This window comes from Sebastes umbrosus, chromosome 16 (assembly GCF_015220745.1).
Source record: "Sebastes umbrosus isolate fSebUmb1 chromosome 16, fSebUmb1.pri, whole genome shotgun sequence".
Lineage (NCBI taxonomy): Eukaryota > Metazoa > Chordata > Actinopteri > Perciformes > Sebastidae > Sebastes > Sebastes umbrosus.
In genome coordinates, this window is record NC_051284.1 from 27,867,434 (window position 1) to 27,890,779 (window position 23,346).

Here is a 23,346-nt window from a genome sequence, read left to right on the forward strand (position 1 = left end):
CAATCTTTTCCTAAACCTAACCAAGTTGTTTTGTTACCTAAACATTACCAAGTTGTTTTGTGTGAAGACAGAAGTTTATTTTGAAAAGACTGTATACATGTAACGTATGGAAATTGACACATGTTGTTGGACATTCGTAGGAGAACGCAGGAAAAATGAGGAATAACTTTTCGTAAACCATCATACGAACCGTTGTATGAGGATATGTTAATTAATAACAGCAAAATAATGGCCTACAATGTGGATAGTACCAAAGAAAATACATTTATTTTTAAACCGGCAGCAACAAAAATTGTATAAGACATTAAAAGCTGCAATGTTTGACTCTCAACAGCAAAGTTGATGGAGTGTTTCAAACCATATAGGTATTTCTCATTAACAGGAGACTGGATAATAACTAATATAACTTTATATACTGATGAAAAATGCAAATAGTTATATAATAGTTTTGTTTTTGGACAGTGAACACTGGACACAGCAGCATCCCTTTAGTCCGTACTGTATTTTATTTTGGCAGCTGGTGAAGGAGCGAAGAGAGACATATTTTTTTGCCCCGTCGAAGAGGATTTGGTCAGCAGACACATCGGTTACAATATATTACAAATATTTGGCAGCACAGTATCTCACCTCCACCATGCACTGTATGGGGAAGTATCTTTTGGGATTATGTTGAAATGAATGAGTGTTTTTGATAAAGGAACATGTCACAGTGCAGCAGTTTGTCTCACTGATGTTTTTTAATAGTTTTTGGACAACAATGGAGCTCTGTGGCTCAGAGGAAGAAGAGATATCTGTGGATTCACAGGCAGTTAGTACCAATTTGTTTTAGTTGTTGGCGTTTTTGCTGCTTTTCTTGACATTAAGAAAGACAAAGAATATCACCAGATTTATCTTTTAATGTTTCAGCTTTGAAATATATTCCCAAACTACTACTACTACTACTAACTGCACTCCTTCTGGTCCAAACCTCTAGCCTCAGAATGTGGTTGTTCAGATAAATAAACACACAGAGCTTGGAGTAAGTGGGGAAGAAACAACTTGTACTGTAAACAGATTACACATGGGTTTCCTTTTTATTAATTTACCCACTGACCATGTCACTTTGACATTAATGACTTTAGCTTAATTGGCTCCTTCTGCACTGTCACAGACTGTAAAAGACTAAAAATCATAACTGTATATTGGCAAGAATCTGGCAATATGATACGTATCATGATACAGAGTTTACGATTCAATATATTGCGATTCTTTTTAAATCTAATTTTAGGAAAACTGTAAAACAACACACCACCAAATGCATAAAATCTGAGTAGAACAAGTTTGCTTAATTTTGTATGCACTCAAAACAGTGGGATGTGCATTTGTATTTATCAGAGTCCCTGTAATATCCAACATCATAGCGCTACTTTTTGTGCAATTTGAGCCACTGTCTGCCGCGAATCTTTGCATGAAAACTATTAATTCAAAATCAATAGTATTTCTGAGAATCGATACCACAAAATACAATATCGTGATACTCGAGTATCAATATTTTCTTACATCCCTATAGGACTAAAGGCCTTTACACACCGGGGGCGTGATGAATAAACGACACGAAAATGCAAAATACTCACCTGCGAATATTTCGCATCAAAACTATTCATACCAGCAGCGATGCAAAATTTGCAAATATAAGGTTTGAAAAGATTTGCACAGGAAGAGGACCAACTACCAGGATCCTACTGACCAGAGCAGCGTCTGGCAGTCTGTCTGAGGTAAACTGTTGTATAGCCTAAACTACTGTCAGCTATTTTGGTTTCCTTTTGCGAAATGCTCAGTGTGACTTCTGGTAAACAGTTCAGTGTATATGTCTAAGGCTTTTATTGTGAAAGGTAAGAACGGAAGGAGTGGATCTGGTCTGTCTTGCTTTTGTCAAGATTGAAAGGAGTAATAAAGTTTGCCGTCTTGGTTCGGACTACAGAGCCTCTGTATTGTTGTACACTATAATGTACGTATTGAATATGTCATGATTGGTTGATGCCTTTAGTCGCGGAAATATCCATCTCGTTCCCAAGACAGTTTCGTCGCTCATGACATGAAGTACTCATGATATAAACAATAGTCCGAAAATATATATTGACATGTGAATTAATTTCACACAAATAACGCTGCCGGTGTTTAAAGGCCTTTACTCTCACTACCAGTCACCTACATACTGTACCGACCTATCAAACCTACTGTATGTTTATTTATGGTGCAGTGAACCTGTGATGTATCTCAGGTTACTCTTCCCGCCTGGACCATAAAGCCCCTCTGCTGTGTGTCTTCTGATGCATTAAATCTGTACATTTCTGGAGGGTAAGATTTGGGTTGCTTTTTTTTTTTTGTCTGATTCTCCTGGATTGTGACTCAGTGGAGCACGATGCGGCGGATACCACGGCAGAACACAATCTCCTTATTGTCATATTGTAAACAGATGGAAAACGGGAATGGAACATGACAAGGCATCAATAAAGCACCAAACAGCCTATTTTAGTCTCACATTCTCGTGTCTCTGCATGGCGTCTGCATTGCAGGACTCCATTGTGCTGCAGATGGGTAGAAATAAACAGGCAGGACCGCGGTTCTTCTTTATAATGACTTTTCTCAGGAGATTATAAGCGGAGACTCTCCGCTGTGCTGCTATGTTAAGAAACGCTTTTCTGCAGGGGAAGTGGATATGCTTGTGTTTTTGTTTTTTTTAACCGAGAGGTATTAAAGGTAATTATACCAGCAAGATAAACATAATTAGCACAGCATGAAACTCCATGCATTTTCCCGAGAATTTTCCACCACTAATTATCTTGGTATGGTTTAAACAGTTTGTTGGCCCGTTCTCAACAAGCATTCATGCCTATTTCACATAACGATTCTTTATTTACACTTCCCTCCATCAGTTATCACTGAGCTAATGTGTCCTCAGAAAAAAAGTAGCCACTTGAAGGCCTTTTAACTTCATCATTTATTCATCAGTGCGCATCAAAGTTTACTGCACGTGACGAACTATTTAGCCCTGAATCTTTGCTTATACTTTCCTCTCACTGCAGTGACCCTGGACGCTGCAGGGATTTCAAGTAGCAGTGCACTTGACATTGTTTTGTTGCTGCCTCTTAGGCTTTACATAGTTACACAAAGTACGTGGCTGGTTTCCAAACTTCCCTCTCCAGCTGCCTTCGGTGGTGACAGACCAACTATGTTCCTGCATGTCGGCGACTCCCTCACAGAGTCAAGTCGAGTCAAATCTATTTATAAAGTGCTTTTAACAACCAGGTTTGTCACAAAGTGCATCAGAGACGGAGGGAAAAATGACACGAAAAAGAACAAGCGCATCACAGAGAGGATGATGGGACGGAGGGAGAATATGGGAGATTGGGAGGGTGGTGCATGGTGACATCAGCAAACAGAAACTTTATATATATATATATATATATATATATATATGAGTGTATATGTGTAGATCAGTGGTTCCCGAAATTTTTCCTTAAGGGCCCCCTTTTCTCTCATTGAATAAATTGACGACCCTGACTAAGTGACATTTTATAGATATTTAGGGCCTGAGCATCGATAACGTTGGGCAGCGAAGGCCCTATCGAAACTCTAGGAATTACAATTATTATTATTATTCAAATTAATTGCATTTTTGAGGGCCTTAAGGTGCTTGCAAAAGCTGTTAAACGTTGCACACTCATCAGACGCGGTGTAAATTTAGTTATTTTAAGGGTCTCGGGCTCGGGTGTTGCAAAATGGCTACAAAGTTGGAAAAATCGAGCCCCTTGTTCAGTTTTCACCTACATGTGTGAAATTTGGTAGGCAGATGTGACATGTGGAGACGCACAAAAAAGCCTCTTGGAGGTATACCCCAAAACCCAACAGAGAGTCAGCCATTTGGATTCAATGTGCCATTTTCGCCCATTTTTACATCAGGAGTTATCCCCCCCCCCTTTCATAACCCATGAACCATTTGTCGTAGAGTCTTGTGGAAGGCGTCTTAGACTCATCACGGACATCCTCTTTCATTCGTGACAGTGTTGCCCAGCCTCTACACTTTAGCCCTGACCCCTTCAAGAACTCATGAGCAGTTTCGGTTTCACTGTGTCTGGCCACGTCCTCCGGCGTTCAGCCAGTACCAAAGACTTGCTAGAAGGTGCAAGGGCCCGTTCATCACTACTTGCAGCTTTAGTTCATATCGTATTCAATGTGTAACAATCACAGTACAGAACAACTGATAAACTGTACAATTAACCCAAATAGTGAACACAATAACTGCAGAAAGTTGGTGTAAAACAAGCTATTTGGATGCATTTTGAGCAGATTATTTCCTGTGACAATTGCATTAGAGATGAGTTTGAGGAACCAGTGGTGTAGATCACTGGTAGAATAGGGGGTAAAGTATGAGGCATGCAGAGGGTATGAAGGTGTGTCGGAAATCTCCTCGCAACCACACCTCCATCTCCATCTTGGAGGTCTGTATAAGGACAAAACTCAACATCATCCTCACCTGCAGCTCTGGTTCACTCCTGTTTATTTCAGCGGTTCGCAGATGAATGCACGCAAACTATAAATCACTGTGTGATTTATAAACTGTATTATTCCCATCGTGAATATATTATACATCAAAATGACAAGCATTCGTCCATTTCATCTCAGTCGCATTCAACATAATTTGATAGAATTTGGATGAAACATATTTATTATAATCATACAGCACAGACATTTCCTTTTCTAGTAATAATAGTTATTTTAACTCCCGTTGTTGATAATGGGATAAACAAGATGCAGCTTACTCGTATACCCACCACCTAACATTGCATGAAAACACTGCAACATGAATAATTGACTAAACATTTTTTTTCCCCAATATCACAGTTGTTATGTTAGTAGTAGTTGACAAATCAAACCAGCGACCTTCCAGTCACAAGACCTCCGTGCGTTGGTTTCCAATGCCGAGAGGCTCTTACCAAACGGCGGTATTTGACGAGTTGGGAGTGAGAGTCCACTTTTCTGGACATCCCTTGATAGCAGATAAACCTCCCCAATCGGTCAAAGCGTGAAAATACTCAGAGAGAAGATGCACACGCTTGTATAGTATATTTGCCTTTTAGAACTGTTGTGTTGAATGCTTGGCAAAAGCTCATAGTTGGAGGCGAAGCTGAAAATTGTGTATCAGGGTTTTGTGACGGAAATGAATGGGCAGAGGGACTTCGGGGACTGAGCAGTGGTGAAACAGGAGAGAGAGGGGGAGTGCAGGAGTTGTGCAGTGTGCTGACATCACCCACTTACAGCCTCGTCATTTCTTGTGGCAGCCAGGGAGAATGAAGACAGGGGGACATAAGAAGAAAAGGTGTTCATAGTGGCGTCCCAGTGCTGCGATGCTGCTGCCTCAGCCCCGTGTGTCACTCTGAGTGTCAGCTTGATTAATGAGCCCCAGGCTCCCATGAGCCCCTCTCACAGGGACACCACAGATCAATACACAATGAAAGTTTGCTCTGGAGAACCCTTGTTCACAGCCGCTGTGGGTTCGTGTTGGAGGCGTCAGGTGATTGAAACGTTCAAACAATAGTTCTGTGTGTTATTACATCGGCTCAGACGTACTGTAAGCATCTTGAAACGGCCCAAAGTTGAAACAGCAATTGAGATTCTGTATCTCGGGAGACGGCAGACATATGCCGTTTGATACGAAGCACACGGTACGGTGCCTCAGTGCTCGCCTTTAAACTAAAGCGCCCTACAGCACAAGCTTGGCGTGTTCTCAAGAAAAGATAGAGAGCCTTTAAGAAGCATGTCGGTGTGTGATTTCGCCCCTTTACTCTCGCCGTCTCGCTGCATCTTTTTAATGAACTTTTTCATTTTCTGCTCTTTGTATTGACACCCCTCCCTGTAAAGACAAAGCGTTGAAGGTCTCGCCGGGGTTTTAATTGCTTTGGCAGGAGCACAAGTCTGTCTCTTGCACAGATTTGGGACCAGTCGGGGTCGATAGCTCACGATCGATATTGTTTTGTGTCAAGGAGAGAACGGGGGGGGGGAGGTCGGGGTGACAATGTCGGTATTTACGAGCCCATATTGGAAAAGGATTTTAAACGGCAGAATGATTGTTTGTATTGAACGCCCGTGCATTCTAAACGGGGCCATTTTATTCCAGCTATTTCAGGGGCAGAAAGTGATGCCGGTTGACTTCCTGCTCGCTGTAAAAAGCCTGTTTCGCTGCAGGCTATGGTCAGTGGAATCTCCCTGCATCACATCTCCCTAAAAAAAACCCACAGGGGTGAAACCGATCACATTTTCTGCATACAGTTCACTGAGTACCATCGACTATGCCGCGCTCATACAAATTCAGGAGGACTTGCTTCGACATATTTCCCCCTGAAATCTGCAGAACGACAGAAAGCGTTTGAGTTTCTGTGAACTGTGAACGCTCAGGTTTTTTTTAAATCATCATGAAACTCAAGCAGCCTGAAAATGTATCCATTCAAGACATCCCCGCTCATATTTGTTCTCGCCTTGAATCTATAGCTCCTGTTTTGATTTCTTTTCTCCTCTCTCGGTAGATGATCGCTCTGTGCTCGCAGCTGTATCGTCAAGGCTGCTTACAGCTGCTTGATGGAAACTTTGATCCTGTAGGAATTGGATCTTATTCTACTTTCAAAGTTGCTTTAAGTTGCTGAAGACAAGTCACGCTGATACTGCATGTTTCCATTAGCAATGTGTCTTTATCAACAGCTTACCGTACGGTGCATGCTGTTGAGCATTAATGAAGAGAAAAACATGATTATTTTCTGTGATGCCTCAGTATGTATTTTAACACCCTTAAAGTGACGCATTATCAGTAGAGTTCAAGAGTGCAGGCTCCATTTCTTAATTTTTTTCATTTATTTTGAATGACTGTTACTGGGGACTGAAACGTTTTTGTTTTTTATTGATGCCAGTGGACGATTATTATAGTCCGTAGTTGTAGCAGCTGTAAAACATCCTGCCTCTTCTGATTGGATTAATTAACATAGAGGAATAGAGTGCTGCAGAGATGACTTATTTTGATGGGCCAACTAGGAAGTTATCATCGCACTGGTTCCCTCAACAGAAACCCAATGGGATTTCTCCATTGGGTTTTGGATTATTGCAGAAAAAAAGCTCTGTGGTAAACAAACGTTCATGATACTTACACGTTTATACCGCAAGATAATCTTCACAAATGAACACCACTTTTATGCAATCGCCAGAAGTAAAAAATAACGTTAGGCTATAAACGAACTACACCACGGTTTCATGAGTGTGAGTATACACAACGAGGCTGTAAAGGAGGACGTGTCGGCGTGATTTAGTAGTCTACTTGTTAGCAACCGCCTTTTTTAAGACACATAAAAGCTTCAAAATTCACAAGTGGGATATTTATTGATGTATTTTATGTCGTAGAACAAAATGTTAAAATCTCTTCAGCTTGTGTTAACCACAGACTTTATTTTAGGCATCTAACTAAAAACCCATTCAAAGAACCCGTTGACTTTCCAGGCAAGGGAACCGGAAGTGCTAAAAAGGCTAACTCATTTCCAGGTTTTAGGATGTTTGTATGTTTGACATTATATATAATTTGGATTGTCATTTGAATCTAAATACTTTTATGAACATTTTGACTAAACAATTTCAAGACTCTTTATGCTCATTTATCTAGTCTGTGACAGTTCGGCCTGTTTTTGTTGCAGATTAAAACCAACTGAAACTTTTTTCATGAGCAAAGCGTGTAGGAAAACTACCAACGCAACTGGGCTACTGTAGAAACATGGTAGCCGGCTCCATAAAGAGAGGACCCACTCCCTATGTAGATATGAAGGGCTCATTCTAAGGCAACAAAAACACGATTTTTATTGTCAGGGGATTATACACTAAAGAAAACGTAATTTATTAATATTATATTATATTTCTGCCAATAGATCCCCCTTAATGCTACACACATGCTTTAATGCTGCTTTCTTAATCAGATCACTCTTAAAAAGAGACTTTTAAAGCTGAAATAATCACCATTTTTATATCAACAATGTGTGAAGGTGTCACTCAATGTGATGATCCCACAGAGAATTATCACTCAAACTCGAAGTTCTTCTCAGCTCTGCTGAGATATTTAGCATCCTTTAGCTCATTGTTTTGGTTGTACAGCCCCTAATTTTACTGTTTTGGGTCAGTTATTGGAGCATTAAGTAGCTAAAGAACCAGATATTTCCCTCAACAGTTGGAGGAGACCAAAACGGAGCAAAAAGGAGAGTGAATATTGCACTTATATTCACAAGGTCACCAGAAACACGACTTCGAATGAATGCTAATGTTGCTCTTTGTCTCCTAGATGTGTAAATGGGAAGCTGTTTGATATAACGGTAGCCATAACAACTTTATAAGGGGATTGAATAAATTAATAGAAAAGATGTAGTAGAAGCAGTAGTTGTTGAATCGTGTAACTAACTTGTGCAATCTAATTCATACAAGCAAATGAAATTCACAAATGAATTAAAAGCAGTAAGTCTTGCATATAAAAGCAGAGAAGACGACGGTAAAAACAAAGTATTCACTCGTTCTAACTGTCCGTAACTGCATGTCACTGAACAATGAGCATCACCTAAGGTGTTTTGAAAGTGAAGGATAATTTGAAGGAATAAAGCATGAATCCAGAACGCGTTGCTCTACTTTTGCCTACATAAAAGTTAATTAAAAAAAAATTCCTCTCTCTATTACAAACTGCACAGACAGTTACAGACAAACAAAACTGTGCTGACAGTTAGTCCCGGCGGCGAAGACTACTCATGCCCAATCATCTGGAATGGTAGCCGCCATGACAGAGACACAGACCTTGTTTAAAATTCCCCAACCTCGTCAATATTTCAGCACCCGATTTATAATTATACCAACTACCTTTCAGAATGTCACCACAGTGCTGCTCATCCTTATTACAGCCACATTACATCATGCGTAGTTGAATGCATATGTCACTTTAAGGGCTGTGAACACACACACACACACACACACACACATTCACACACACTTTTTCCGCTGAGCACTATCTGACCACAAAGTTTTCATCTGCCCACTTACATCAAAGTTACATATCCCTGAATTATATAATCTGTTTGCTTGCCCATGGGACTCCTTTGAATAAGCCCATGGCAAGGCCTCATAGTAAAAATATTAACTTTCAGCTTTATCCAGGTCAGCGGCAGACAACATGTTCGAGGGGGGGGGGGGCGTAGATAAATAAATAAATAAACATAGAGTGCATTTAAGAGCTTAATTCTGTAAAGTCTTTTGGGAGCATTTTATCAGACTTCCCTACTAACTCTTTTAAATTGGGTGCATTAAATCAGTTATTTTCCCTTGCTGCTAAAAGTGCAAAGGTTCTAATATCCTTAGCAAGAAAAAAAAGCATTATGTGCAGACCTTTTGTCTCCGTTTTTTTCTAAAAGTTTGCCTCGATTACTACAGAAATTGTTTTTCCGGCCTCAAAGATAAGCTCTTATGAAGAACCACGGTTGTTCATATATTTCTTGCAATAAATGGAGAACATTTGTCAAAGTGAACAGTCCAATATAGTAACATCTTATTTTTCCTTTTTCGTGAAACTAAACCAAATCCTTATCCAGCAGCTCAGTGTGGGCCTCTCGGTGCAGCAGGATAGCAGCTCCGATAAACCGCCTCAGTATTTTTTTATGTATGTATTAGGATGTAACTGAACACGGATACATTATTCAGGCGTGAACAGACGATGCGTGTTGAATGTTAATATCCTTTTATATGTGGACCTGTTACCCAGTCGACACAATTTGCCACAGACGTTACTTCTCTTTCCTCTCAGTGAAGACTCCAATGAAACTTTGAGACTGAAACTTTGAATCTTTAACCCCCTGAGACACGCAGGATCACGGGCCATCCCGACTGACTTCACTGTCTTTCAGAGGCTCTAGTAGGTTCAGTTTTAGGGCTACCGTGAAGACACATGTATCATATGAAACTAGAAAACCTAAGGAATCCATTGGTATCATGTTATAAGCTAAATAATGCTCCAAATGTTTTTGCATTGCCAAATAAATAAATAGAAAACATCAGCACGAGACTCAAGTTGAAGCTACAGACTTGTTAAACTCCCGCAACAACGTAGTTGGGGGTATATAGCGCTCTGCGTGTCCGTCCTTCCGTCTGTCAGAACTCGGAAACTATTTAACTTAGGAACTTCAAATTTGGTATGATGGTTGACAGTTTGGCTTGCTTTTGTCGCAGATTGCAACCAACTGAAACTTCTTTTGTGTGCTAGCATGTAGGAAAACTACCAAAACACGAATGTCCCTATCTAGAGCCAGTGTTTAGTTTGTCCGTTCTGGGCTACTGTAGAAACATGGCAGCCGTGAAGAGGACCCGCTTTGTATGTAGATATAAACGGCTCATTCAAAGCTAACGAAAACACAACAATTCATATTTTAAGGTGATTATTAACTAAAGAAAACATACTTATTAATATTATATTCCGTGTCTGCCAATATATCATCCTAAAGGTTACACACTGTTCCTTTAATGCTGCTTTCTTGACCAGATCGCTCTTAAAAGAGAGACTTTTAAAGCAGCAATACACACTATTTTTATATTAATAATGTTTAAATTACAGGTGTCACTCAAAGTGATGAACCCACAGAGAATTATCACCCAACTCTGTAGTTCCTTTCAGCTCTGCTCTATTTAACTTAGGAACTTCAAATTTGGTATCATGGTTGACAGTGTAGTCTAGTTGTGCCTTTTGGGGGTTAGAAGTCCAGGGTGTCCCAAATCTTTGATAATAATAAGCTAGATTGTGCTCAATAGACTAATGCCATTAGTTCCAAAAGGGCAAAACCTTTAGCCCTACTTTAGTAGGGATCAAGCAGTGAGCTGGGGTATGTGAGCCATGCTCACTTTTGCCTTGTTGAATCAGATTAACTCAATCATACAATCACAGCTGGGCTCTGTGGGATTTGATGATCACCTCCTCCCACCGCCTCCTCTGTACAGAGGAGTCGGTGTAGGGGGGAGGGTGACCAGCGTTCAATTTTCTCACTTCATCTCTCAACCGGTGCTTGACTCAATCTGTGATTCCCACTGGATCTCTGGTATTATTAGGCTGCAGCTGGTCAATATCATCTGGCTCTAAAAACAGGCTTTCACATGAGTCTGAAATAGCAATTTTAAAGCCTTAATTTTTTTTTTTTTGTTTATTATTTCCAATCTGGGTCTAATTTTGGCCTCCACCAATTGAAATAATGATTTGAAAAGCCAGAGTTTATTCTGCTTTTGGGTTGAGTTGTGGCCGTCTGTGTCTGTTGGCAGAACGCAAGCAAAAAGAGGCCTGCGTTGAAAATATCCAGTTATGATTAAAACATGCACATGCAAAACTAGTTGTTTTTTTCCCCAGTCTTTATAATGGCAAAACTACTCTGCATGCAGATGGGACCTCATAATTCCAAGCTCATGAATTGGTTCCACGAGGCATCTGCATACATAAACTAAAGCTGCATCCACAATGGAAAAGATAATCAAACTTTTATCTGTTTGTGGCTCACAGAAGGCTATCTTTGCTGTTTAAACAGGAGGAAATCTGATTCTATACGGCTTTTCAGTGAGCTTTGGGTCAGGTTTGGGTATCAGATTTTAAAGAAGTCTGAGTCCATGTGGTTCGTCCTTCTGTACTTGTCCATTAGATGATCGGATTTGCATCACAAAGAGTTAAAGTCACACCTTGTGCTCCCACATGAACCCAAATTGGTTGTTTCACCGCAGCCTTTCACTGCAGCAACCCAACAGATAACACTTGTTTCCTCTTTTACCGTTTGTCCAATGAAGGAAAATGGGTTCTATAGGTACCCACGAGTCTCGTTTTTACAGACATGCCCACTTCATGATAATCACATGCAGTTTGGGGGCAAGTCATAGTCAAGTCAGCACACTGACACACTGACAGCTGTTGTTGCCTGTTGGGCTGCAGTTTACCATGTTATGATTTGAGCATTTCTTTTTACCTGTGAGGGTTTCTGGACAATATTTGTCATTGTTTTATGTTGTTAATTGATTTCCAATAATAAATATATACATACATTTGCATGAAGCAGCATATTTGCCCACTCCCATGTTGATAAGAGTATTAAATACTTGACAAATCTCCCTTTAAGGTACATTTTGAACAGATAAAAAAATGTGCGATTAATTTGCGATTAATTTGCGATTAATTTGCGATTAATTTGCGATTAATCGCGATCAATCATGGACAATCATGCGATTTATTGCGATTAAATATTTTGAATGAATGAATGAATAGTTTTATGTCGGTCATACATCAAAAAGAACAAAACGTTACAATCTGTGTGAATACAAACAACCACTGTATCCATTTCACACAACAAAGTTTATATAATCAATGACCGAAAAAAGGAATAGGCTGAAGCCCCAAGGCTTATTTTTGCCTATCCTATACAATCCATAAAATAACCCAGAATATCAGTATTACAAAGGAAAAAATAAATAAAATTTACTCTAGATTTACACTGTAATCCTTAATAATTTTTTACATTTTAAGGCTTTTTTGAAGCTCAAAAGAGAGCTACTATTTTACATTGGTTCTCACTTTACCTGTTTAAAAAAATACACAACTCTCTTAAATAATAATAATAATAATAATTGAATTGATTGACAGCCCTATTTTCAATATTATTATACCAAAATATAAAAAATAAATAAGTAAATAAAGCCCGCAACAACATACCTAGTATGTAGCCTATTTAATAGACCTTATTTTGTGTTAACGTTTTTATTTTAATAAATAGCTAGAGATAACATCAGTTACTCCTACCTTAAAAAGTTGGAAAGACTATTCAGGTGATTTTCGGAAATAACCTGCAACATAATTTTGAGAAGTACAGGTTACGTTCCAAATCACATACTTTTTCTTTTTTACTTTTAGTACATACTGCAGCTGCCCTTTCAAAGTACATACTCCTACATGCAGTATGCATACAATTGAGACATACTACTTCATCATAACATTGCGCCTTGAACTTGTACCCTCTTGCTCATACAGTATATCCGCCGGGCATGAAGATTTTGGGTCAGAGTAGCCAGAAAAACATGCTGGCTTGCTTTGCTGACATCCTGGTATTTTTGGCATGCTGCATTCAACATACTCTGTATTGGGACATACTAAATCTTCTTCTGGCATACAGTACTAAATAGTATAGTATGGGTATTGGAACGCACAGTCAGTTTTTCTTTTACGTGTGCTGCTCAAACCTTCCACTGTCTGCCTCAAGAATCTCAAAGACATAAAGGTATAGCAGTTTCTGTGTGAGTGCATGAACACAATGATTGTTGGTGGAATTGACTGCGATGCAAAGGGCACCAGCTAAAATCTCGCCTAGGGCATTAAATCGGGTCGGGGCCAGCTCTGATTAAATGCTTGGTCCGCTTCCTAGTCTTGTTTATTAGTTCTCAGAGACTTGTTAGTGTTGACGTAGTTGAATTCATAGCCAAGACTCAGGACTTCCTTGTGATTTGCAAAACAATTACTTGATGATTATTGTTGGCATTATGTACGCTCCGGTGTACATAATGAGCACGACAGTGAAAACACCTGAGTGGGTGTGCAGGGGTTTAAATTAAAAGTAAAAAAAAAAAGAGAGTAAGTAATGCGTAATCAAAGGCCAGGTGGTAATTGCTTGATTAAAAGTGCTTCTGAGGTGAACGAAACAACACTTTGCATCAAGTGGATCGATGACTCAACAACGAACTTCAGTGGTTGAAGCTGTTGTGCCTGAAAACACACTTGAACTGGAAGAGGTTGGCTACGTCAGTCACACCTATTTATCCGTTTAGGCTTTGTCTTCAACATTGCAGATCAGTTTTTCTTGAGTGTTTCATATTTATAGCAAACAAACATTTCAGAACAAATTTTAAATGGAGGAAAAAACTCTTTTTGTAATGAACTCAAAAGACAACTTGTATAGCTTATTTGAGCCAGCATGATGTAAACATGTTGGATCATTTCACAGAAAAATACACCTTTTTTTCAGAGTGGGAGATTAATTTCTCACCATCATTTTATGTCCTCACATACCCAGTAGTTTTATTGAGGCTGCTAATTATGTGCTAAATTTAAACTACAGAGCATTAACACTCCATATGGTATTTGTCTAGTCCCGTTCTCACCCTGATTTTTATATTAAGGAAATTTTCAATCACCTGTTTATAAAATTTCTGAAAATAAGGACTCCAGATTAGGGTACAAGGGGTGATGGTATTATCATGAGAGTTAATCCTTTGAAATCTGCAATAGAAACAGCCCACAGGTGCCCACACTGGTGTTTTTGCTTATTGTGATGTCATTTCTCTTGAAATGCTTCATATACTGTACCTAAAATCCGTACAACCTAAGCTAAAAGGTTATGTTAAGTCAATAAACCATAGTAATTGATTAAAATTGATTTAAATAATGCATGTTTTCATCAAATTTGAATAAATAAACATACAAAACATATTTGTCCTAAACAACTCTGAATGGAGTCTCAACACAACTAACATTATTTGAATTAAGTACATTTTTTAGTTTTTGATATATGCTCATTTTTATGAGTGCAAAGGCGTTGATAGTTAAAGGTAATATATGTAACAATTTACATGTATTAATTGCGTTGTATTTATTGCCAATGTGTGAACAGATTGTAATGTAACTTAAAAACTGAGATCTTCCCCGACTTTCTCGGTTGCCAATAACAGCCTTTGGACTGATTTCTAGGTAAAAACTCAGGATGGTTTTGCTTTGTAACGTTAGCTGATAAAGTAATTTGCAAATGGCAAGCTATAGTAGTATCATGGAGATTGGACATTACAGATAGTAATAGTGATATATGATTGTAACGTCACGTCACGTCACGTCACGTCACGTCACGTCACGTCACGTCACGTGACCTGACCTATTATGGTTTTTATTTTTAGTTTGATTCAAATAGAATCATGCAAACAACGATCTACTGCAGCCAATACGGATCAATACTCTGGCACCACCGCGCATTGTCACCACGTTTTGCACCACGCGCAACGTAAAATAACATAATGACGTCATCACGAACATACAACATGATGACATGAAAGACAGCAGCCTGACCTTTCCGTTGCAAAAAGAATGAATGCTCTACCTATTACGGTTTTTATCTTAGATTGATGTAAACAGGATCATGCAAACAACGATCTCCTACAGGTTATGATTTGTAGAAATCCACAGTACAACAGCACCTCTAGATGTACAGTAGTAAAAGTATACAGTAGGGTTATATGATGTTACGTATGGGCCATGGGAACATGCGAAGAATCACAGAAAATATGCAACTTGCAGATAAAAGTTCTGTTTTAAAACTAAATAGAATAAATTGAAACTTAAAGAAATAAAGAAAGTGCGACTTTAAAAAGGCTTTGTTCCAGCAGTTAATTAAAATTACTTCACCATAACTTTTGCTGTCTTATATTTCTCTAAGAGTACATATTTAATATGGAAACAAAACTCTTCTCACACGCTCCCAGTAGCAGTAAGGTGGCACTGCGTGCTGCACCGCCTACACACTCACATCCACGCCAAGAGAGAGCTCCTCTTCCTCTTCCTCTTCCTCTTCCTCTCCCTCTCCTGTGCTGCGTGGACCGCTTTCTCTCCTGCTAGTGAATAGTTAGAGAGCGCCACTCAGTCCAAGGGAGCTGTCACCTCGCCTGACAGAGTTTCATCATTACTGGATCCATAAGGAGACAGCTTCAGCAAATGCTGCTTCAGTGAATATCGTTAGCGCTGCTTGCAGCTGAGAGTTTCACTGTCACACCGTTTCACAGCTGCTTTAGAGAAACCATGTTTGTTATGGCTACACATTTAAGGTGCCATCACACTGGCGATGTGACTTCTTTTGGCTCGCTGTTCTCAACCGTAGCGGGAATAATGGTTTTGTTACATTTTTTAAAATCAGGTTCATATGAAGTCACAATGTTCAGCTTGAGTCGGCAAATAAGAGTCATTTGAAGGAGTGAAGTAGCTCGCTAATTGGACAGGGCAGACTTCTGGTAACTTGTCATCCCACTAAATATTTTAGAGGCAAAAGTGTCAAAATAAATCTGATTCTTTCGTGATTTGTTTCACCAGTTAGGAACATTTTGTAAGAACAAAGCTAGTGTTGCAGCACTAGTCAGCTCCTGGTTGTCGTTCTTCATACTGTACTCTCCCAACCAGGCTTGACGGGATAACTTTGTGCATTTGAGTTGAGATTAAATTTTCTCCCCCGATGGCTCATGAAAGCCTGGGATAAGCCTGACATCTCGAAATGATACCTGACTGTGAAAAGACTCTGCATCACATATTTAATGACCAGTCTGGTCGCACTAACCGCTCGTATGGATGACACGGTAAATCGCAAGTCATTTTGTATGCAATAAAAACACAGTTCTTGCTTTTAGCGTGTCATTTGTACACAATGCAGTTTGTGTTGACTGCAATAAAAAGTGAGAAAGACTGCTTATAGTGCAGGGGTGGGGATGCGGATGGGTCCAACAAACACAGAACTTTCAACCAGGAGACCGGATAGTGACATTTATGACCTGTTTTCCATATTCTGTGACATTGTTTCTGTACGGATTTTACTTAGTTTACTTACTTATTTTAAACCCAACCATGATGTTATTCCTAAGTGTGGCCATTACCGTAGCTTTGTTGTACAACTTAGGATGTATTTTTTGAGAAAGCTTTGACTCTATGGTGTAAATAGTAAACTCATGATTCTGTTTTATCAAACGACAGAGTGTAATTAGATATGGCATACAAGAGTGGCGTGGTAACCTGTCAGCACAGTTAAAGTCTAAGCTTTGACACCTTACTCAATCAGCCATGAAAATCATATGAAAAAAAGAACATCACAACCCTTCAGCCTTTTTATGACAAATCTGAGCTCAGGGAGGCACAGAAGATTTGAGGAATTTGAGGTGTTGCCTTCAATTAGTGGGTTCAGAACCCCAATTTCCCAGACCGGTACAAAAATTCAAGCCAATCTCAGCTGACATTGGGTGAAGGCGGGGTACTCCCTGGACAGGTCGCCAGACTATCACAGGGCTGACACATTGAGAGAGACCTGTCTTGTATTACCTTTTATTATTTTAAAGAACTATTGTCTCACACTCAACATGTGAATTTAACCACATTCATGCATGAGTGTATGTATGTGTAGTATGTATTTGGTATGTTGTGTGATGCAGTGGCTTGGAGCCCAAGACAAATTTCCCTGCAGGACATTAAAGTATATCGTATCGTATCTTATCTTATCTTATCTTATCTTATCTTATCTTATCTTATCTTGTGTGACATCAAAATGACACACGTAAAGAGGCGTACAAATCACACGAGAAAAGGCTAAAATGCATTTTCATCACACATGGAATGTCCTAGTAATGTCGTGCTATTTATACGCCTTCCCATGAGATCGGGTTGTTAATGACAGATTTTCTCAAGATAGTCTCATTGATTCAAAATTCTATTTTTAACCAGCTGAATCAGGATGTTATTTAGATTTATTCAGGTTGTGGCTATAAAAATCACATATATCCAATTCTGTCATGAATATTGGATATAATTATGAAAGTTCCAAAAGAAGAATCCGACTGCACAGGGTTGCATTCACGATGATTATCATGTAATGTGCATTGTTTATTTCAGGGATTTAGTTTCATATACTTTCTTTATTAGCTTTTTCCATGTCCAGTGGTCCACAATGCCATTTCAAGGTCTTCTCCACCCCGGCAACAAACGATCTGCGGGTGAAACGCCGGTGCAGATGGAGGCTCTCGGCATGTTCATGTGAGTGAACATGGAGAAGCTTCCCTGTGCTGTTCCAGACCTGGCAGTCTACAGCGGGCACTTCAAATCGCTTCTGACACAAAGAGAGCCGAGCTAGTCATTTGTGTCTCACTTGATCTGTCTCTGCAGGGCTCGCGTATTACTCGTCTGCGTGGGTTTTCAGTGTCCATGTTTCCACTGAGTGTGTACATACAGTAGCAGAACAGTATAGGACGGAGCACCGGCTCGGTCCTGGCCTGTATCGGGTCAGCTCGGCCCCGTCACGCTGTCCCTCTTCCTCATTAAAAAGATGCCTCTGGCTCCCAAACCCATGACCACGGAGCTAAACTGAGAACACTCCCCTCCCAGTGACAAGGACCGTATTAATGCTGCGATGCCCTCTGCTCACTAGGCCATATTAGCAGGAGAATACTGACATAAACAGCACCAGCAGTGGCAAGTGGGAATAGAGTCAAAAAATGGCCGAAATTCAATTTCAAAGTCACTCTAGCACAGCGACATCAAGCCCAGCCAGAGCACAAAGTTATTCCATTGAATGTAGCCAAGAGATTCAAAATGATAATTTGCTCATGCAGAATGATATCGCTGTGAAAGTGTGACAGAGCATAAGGTAGCAGGAGAGTGAGATGGAAAGAGACGGGAGCGAATCTGTCAATACGCATTATCATTTCATCCTGATCTCATATGGAGCATAACGCGCTCCTAACGGAGATAAGGGGACGCCAAAACCCAGTGGTGTGTCTTCTAATCTCCCGCCTTACATAATGAAACATCAGCTCACCTCCTCGCTCATCGCGGGTCATCTCCCAAGGAGTGTGCGACCGCGGAGCTTTGCCAAACCGCTTACATCAAAGCCCCCGTCTATTTTTATCTGTTGGAACGACGCTGTTAATTAGCATGCATCCACAATCAGTAATTAATGCGGAGCAGATTCTCGGCCAGCGAGGGCATCTACGGCGGAGAACAAAAAACGATAACATAACTCAGTAATGACGCCGCCGTCACGAAGGCTTCTCACTGAACAAAGAGTTCCATTTGGCAGTTTCAAGGTTAGTTTTTCACTCTCATTGAAAAGTTTTTTTTTTTCCCCCAATCTAATTGTCTGCTGACCTGCACCCTCCAGGTTAAAACATACATTTGGAGAGCTCTTTGTAAAAAGTTATAATTGGAGGTCAGTGATGCATTTACAGCCCGGGCTCGCAATCAGCCCGTCCTCGTCCCGCCACCCTATCTGACCCGAGCAGAGTCAGACACACGCTTTAAACAGACTGAGAGCTAAACACGGGCGGCTACATGGACACACTCGATATAGAGTCAAACAGATACACACATCTCTGCAGATTGGAGTAGTAAAGCCATTTCACACCAGGCAAGAATATCCGTCACTTTAAAGAAGTTTATTTCCTGGTGTTTAACGGGATATTGCACACGAACACTGACTGAAAACAAGAGCTCAACGATGAAATCACATTAGATTCAGCAACGAGGGATCAAGCAACACAGTTACTCAGTAACACATTAGTTAGTAATGAAATGTGGTAATGTTTTTGTAAAGGATTACTATTTAAACAAATTACAGTGGAAACCTCTTATAGTGATCATGTCTGTCCGGGTCAATTGATCACTATAAGTGGATGATTATTAGAACCACATTTCAGCAGTTTTAAAGCTAGAGAGAGGATACTGGCATCATATGAAACTAGAAAACCTCCATTAATCACACATCTTTTATCTGTTCAAAATGTACCTTAAAGGGAGATTTGTCAAGTAATACTCTTATCGACATGGGAGTGGGCAAATATGCTTGTTTTATGCAAATGTATGTATGTATTTATTATTGGAAATCAATCAACAACACAAAACAATGATTAATATTGTTCAGAAACCCTCACAGGTACTGCATTTAGCATAAAACAATATGCTCAAATCATAACATGGTAAAATGCAGCCCCACAGGCAACAACAGCTGTCAGTGTGTCAGTGTGCTGACTTGACTATGACTTGCCCCAAACTGCATGTGATTATCATAAAGTGGGCATGTCTGTAAAGGGGAGACTCGTGGGTACCCATAGAACCCATTTTCATTCACATATCTGGAGGTCAGAGGTCAAGGGACCCCTTTGAAAATGGCCATGGCAGTTTTTCCTCGCCAAAATTTAGTGTAAATTCAGAGCGTTATTTAGGCTCCTTCCTGACAACATAGTATGACATGGTTGGTACCAATGGATTCCTTAGGTTTTCTAGTTTCATATGATACCAGTACCTTCACTCCACTGTAATTATTACTACTGTTACTAATCCGAACAACGCTCCATTAGTTTGACATTTGATGGGAGGGTTTGTGTCAGTTTTGTGGTCTGGTACATGTGCATGTACCAGACATGTACAAATACTAACTCCAGGATGTACTCCACTAGTTACCCTACATTCAGGAGTCAGCTGTTCACAGCTGGAGGGTGTGTGAACCTTTACTATGAGGATGGGGGTTTTGTAGTGCTGTGTGCAGTGGAGGGGCTGAGCCAGCTGTTGATAGTAAATACCTTCAGACTGTAGGCTGGCTGTACACTACTGTATATCTCCACATGTTGAAGTGTTGCTGCATGCCTGTGTGAGTGTGTGAATGGGTGAATGAGTGGCTCATTATAAAGAGCTTTGTCCTACCAAGGTTGAACATAGTTATATAAGTGCAATCCACTCACAATTTACATTAACTGTGTAAAGTAGTTAAATACAGAAGAGATGACGTGGAGGTAACTTTGACGGAGCTGGTCTGAGTAAAGGAAAGTAATTTAATGAGTAATGTAACTAATTGTTTGGCGATGAGTAATTCAAATAATGTAATTATTTTTTAAGTTATTGGTAACTCTTTATAATAACCATCATTCATAAATGGTAAATTGATAGCTAATTAAACTGTATTAATAGTTATTTTACTGTTAAAAAAACAATAAAATGATAATTCATGTTTACTATTTATTAGTGATGCTATAATTTATATTATTTTATCATTAGTCTGTGTAATATTAAATAATTAAAAATTATATATTAAATCATAGCTGACATTGACAAAGTATTAACTATCTATCTAATAATTTTTAGAATATTATAGGTATTATAATCATCAGTTGCAACTTTATAATAGCCATCCAAATAATGTTTAAAGATGGTTTACAAGCCAACTATTGACACATATCTGGTCTATCTATCTATGCAATGTTTACAGATTTAATTTTATTATTATTATTTTATCATGCAGAAATAATATGCCCAGGCCAAACGGGCTTACAAGACACCATTATTTAGAAAATAAAGAAAAGACAAAAGGCAGAAACCAGAGTAGCAGCATAAATTACAAATATTATTAAACAAATAAACCATCCTGATGTTTTTTTTTCCAAGCTTGAGAAACAAAAGTAGCCGACTTATAAGCATTAGAATTAAATAGCCGTTCCATTTCGTCATCATCCGAGCACCAAAACATTTCTGGATTTTGAACATTTCATTTAAAATAGAAGACAAAAGAAAATAGATGTTTCACAAACAGCTTCTTTAAAGGTTTACAGATCATTTCATAATCATTAACAAATACTTAATATAGTGTATAAAAATGTTTTAATCTGTGCAACAATAAACTGTTAAAATAACATAAATCATAGCAACGTTATATTCATATTCATTCAGTTTGTACAGTAACATTAAAAACAACTATTAATTAAATGTTAATAAACTATGAATTTATCATTTATAAATGATGGTTATTATAAAGTGTTTCCAAGTAATTTATTAAATGCTTCCATGAACTTGACAAACACTGTTTATATGTCTAATCTACAGTATCTAGGGAGAGTTTGTGGTTCAGCACCATGGACAGAGTCCAGACTGAGCATCACAGTCTGTCTGCATTGTTTTTACTGCAGCTCTTGATAGTCAGACATACAGAGGAAGCCTTTAGTTCACATCTCTGCTGTTACAGTGAGCTGATAAGTAACACATTAGATAAAAAATACTCAAGCTCTCTGCCTCTTGTTGCTCAGGGTTTATTAGGTCATGGTATTTACTACGCTGCCCCCTGAGGTGTGGGAGTAGCATTTCCAGTCGAGCCTCAAACTGTGCTTCTGACATTTGAAAATAGTTCTTGAAATAGTGCCGTGATATAATTCCACCTCACACCTACAGTAAAGGACATTCTTGTTACTACTCATAATCTTTTTTTTTTTTCATTGTGCGATAGAACAGAAGACTGATAAGCAGACTAAAATGGCATTTGATTTCACTTTCAGCCTGACATTACGTTCATGTTAGCCGGTGGGAGGGAGGTGTTTTGTTTTGTTCTGGTGTTTTCAGTCAGACTATGAAACTACAATGTCGGCTGCTTGGAGCTTTTTAATCCACACTGATCATAGAATTATGTCCATTTAAAAGTTGTTATTTCTGTTGACTTACAACAACTTGCACAGCTAATGCCGGGTACACACTACACGAGAATCAAGCCGACTTTGGGCCCGATTCATCTTAACGTGTCTCCATGACTTCATCCATCCATCCTTTGTGAATTTTCAGTACAAAGTAAAAACTTACATCACTAATTCTTCCTGCCCGTCGTCCAACATGTTTGTTTAAACTGAAGTCATGTTTATTTGCGAGAGATTTTTTGCAAGATTTCTGTTTTTTGTTTCTTGTTGTTCATGAATGAATCTCTCGTTGCTCTCCACACACTAACATAGGAACAAAACCGTTAAATTGAACATAACATATCTGTGGGCTCTCTCACATTTACAATATCTGTTAGGATTTGAAAAATGATTTAGTGAGGTCCAGACTTAAGATGAATACATGGGAGATAGCTATCTTTTTAATATGTTTTAATATCTTTATTAGATAATCAACAGTAGAGACATGAGATAGAGAGAAAGACATGAGACAATATGCAAATAAATGTCTGTGCCTTTAACCTCTAAGCCACAAGGGCGCCCCACACAAGCTTTCTGTAGCTAGGCCGTGTGGGAGGATGATGTCCTCATTCTTAATCCCACTTAGTACTAAGTGTTTTTATGATTTTACGATTTTTTCCTCATTTTTATAATATATAATATAGTTTTTATCTCACAAGACGTGCAATATTTTACATATCTATTTTATTTGTATTGTCTGTATTTTCTTTTTGTTTTTGTATGTTAATTATTACCGTGTCTTTGCCTAAATATTGTTTTAAGTTGATTGCAGCAGCAGTCATTTTTTTGTGGGCTGCCTGGATCAGAAAACTGGTGTGTCAACAAGCCAATCAGATTTGGCTCCCCTTCCTATGTCACATGCAGGCTCATTACAATAAACCACTCACAGCTTGAGAACTACCTTTGCAAAGGTGAACAATATTTTTGTCACAAGCCAATCAGAGCAGACTGGACTTCTTAAAGAGACATGGCACTAAAACGGAGCCTTTCAGACAGAGATATATATTAGAT

The 23,346-nt window shown here is 39.1% G+C and overlaps 1 protein-coding gene and 1 long non-coding RNA gene across 2 annotated transcripts in view; both read left to right on the forward strand.

Annotated features, from left to right (window-relative positions):
* Nucleotides 1–23,346, forward strand: part of gfra4a (GDNF family receptor alpha 4a) — a 169,180-nt gene that overhangs the window by 83,604 nt on the left and 62,230 nt on the right. The gene's annotated exons all lie outside the window — the stretch shown is intronic.
* On the forward strand, nt 1,295–18,470 carry LOC119504573. The gene is made up of 4 exons (XR_005210593.1): nt 1,295–1,474; nt 6,585–6,591; nt 15,398–15,403; nt 18,460–18,470. It is a non-coding gene; the product is annotated as an uncharacterized LOC119504573 (long non-coding RNA).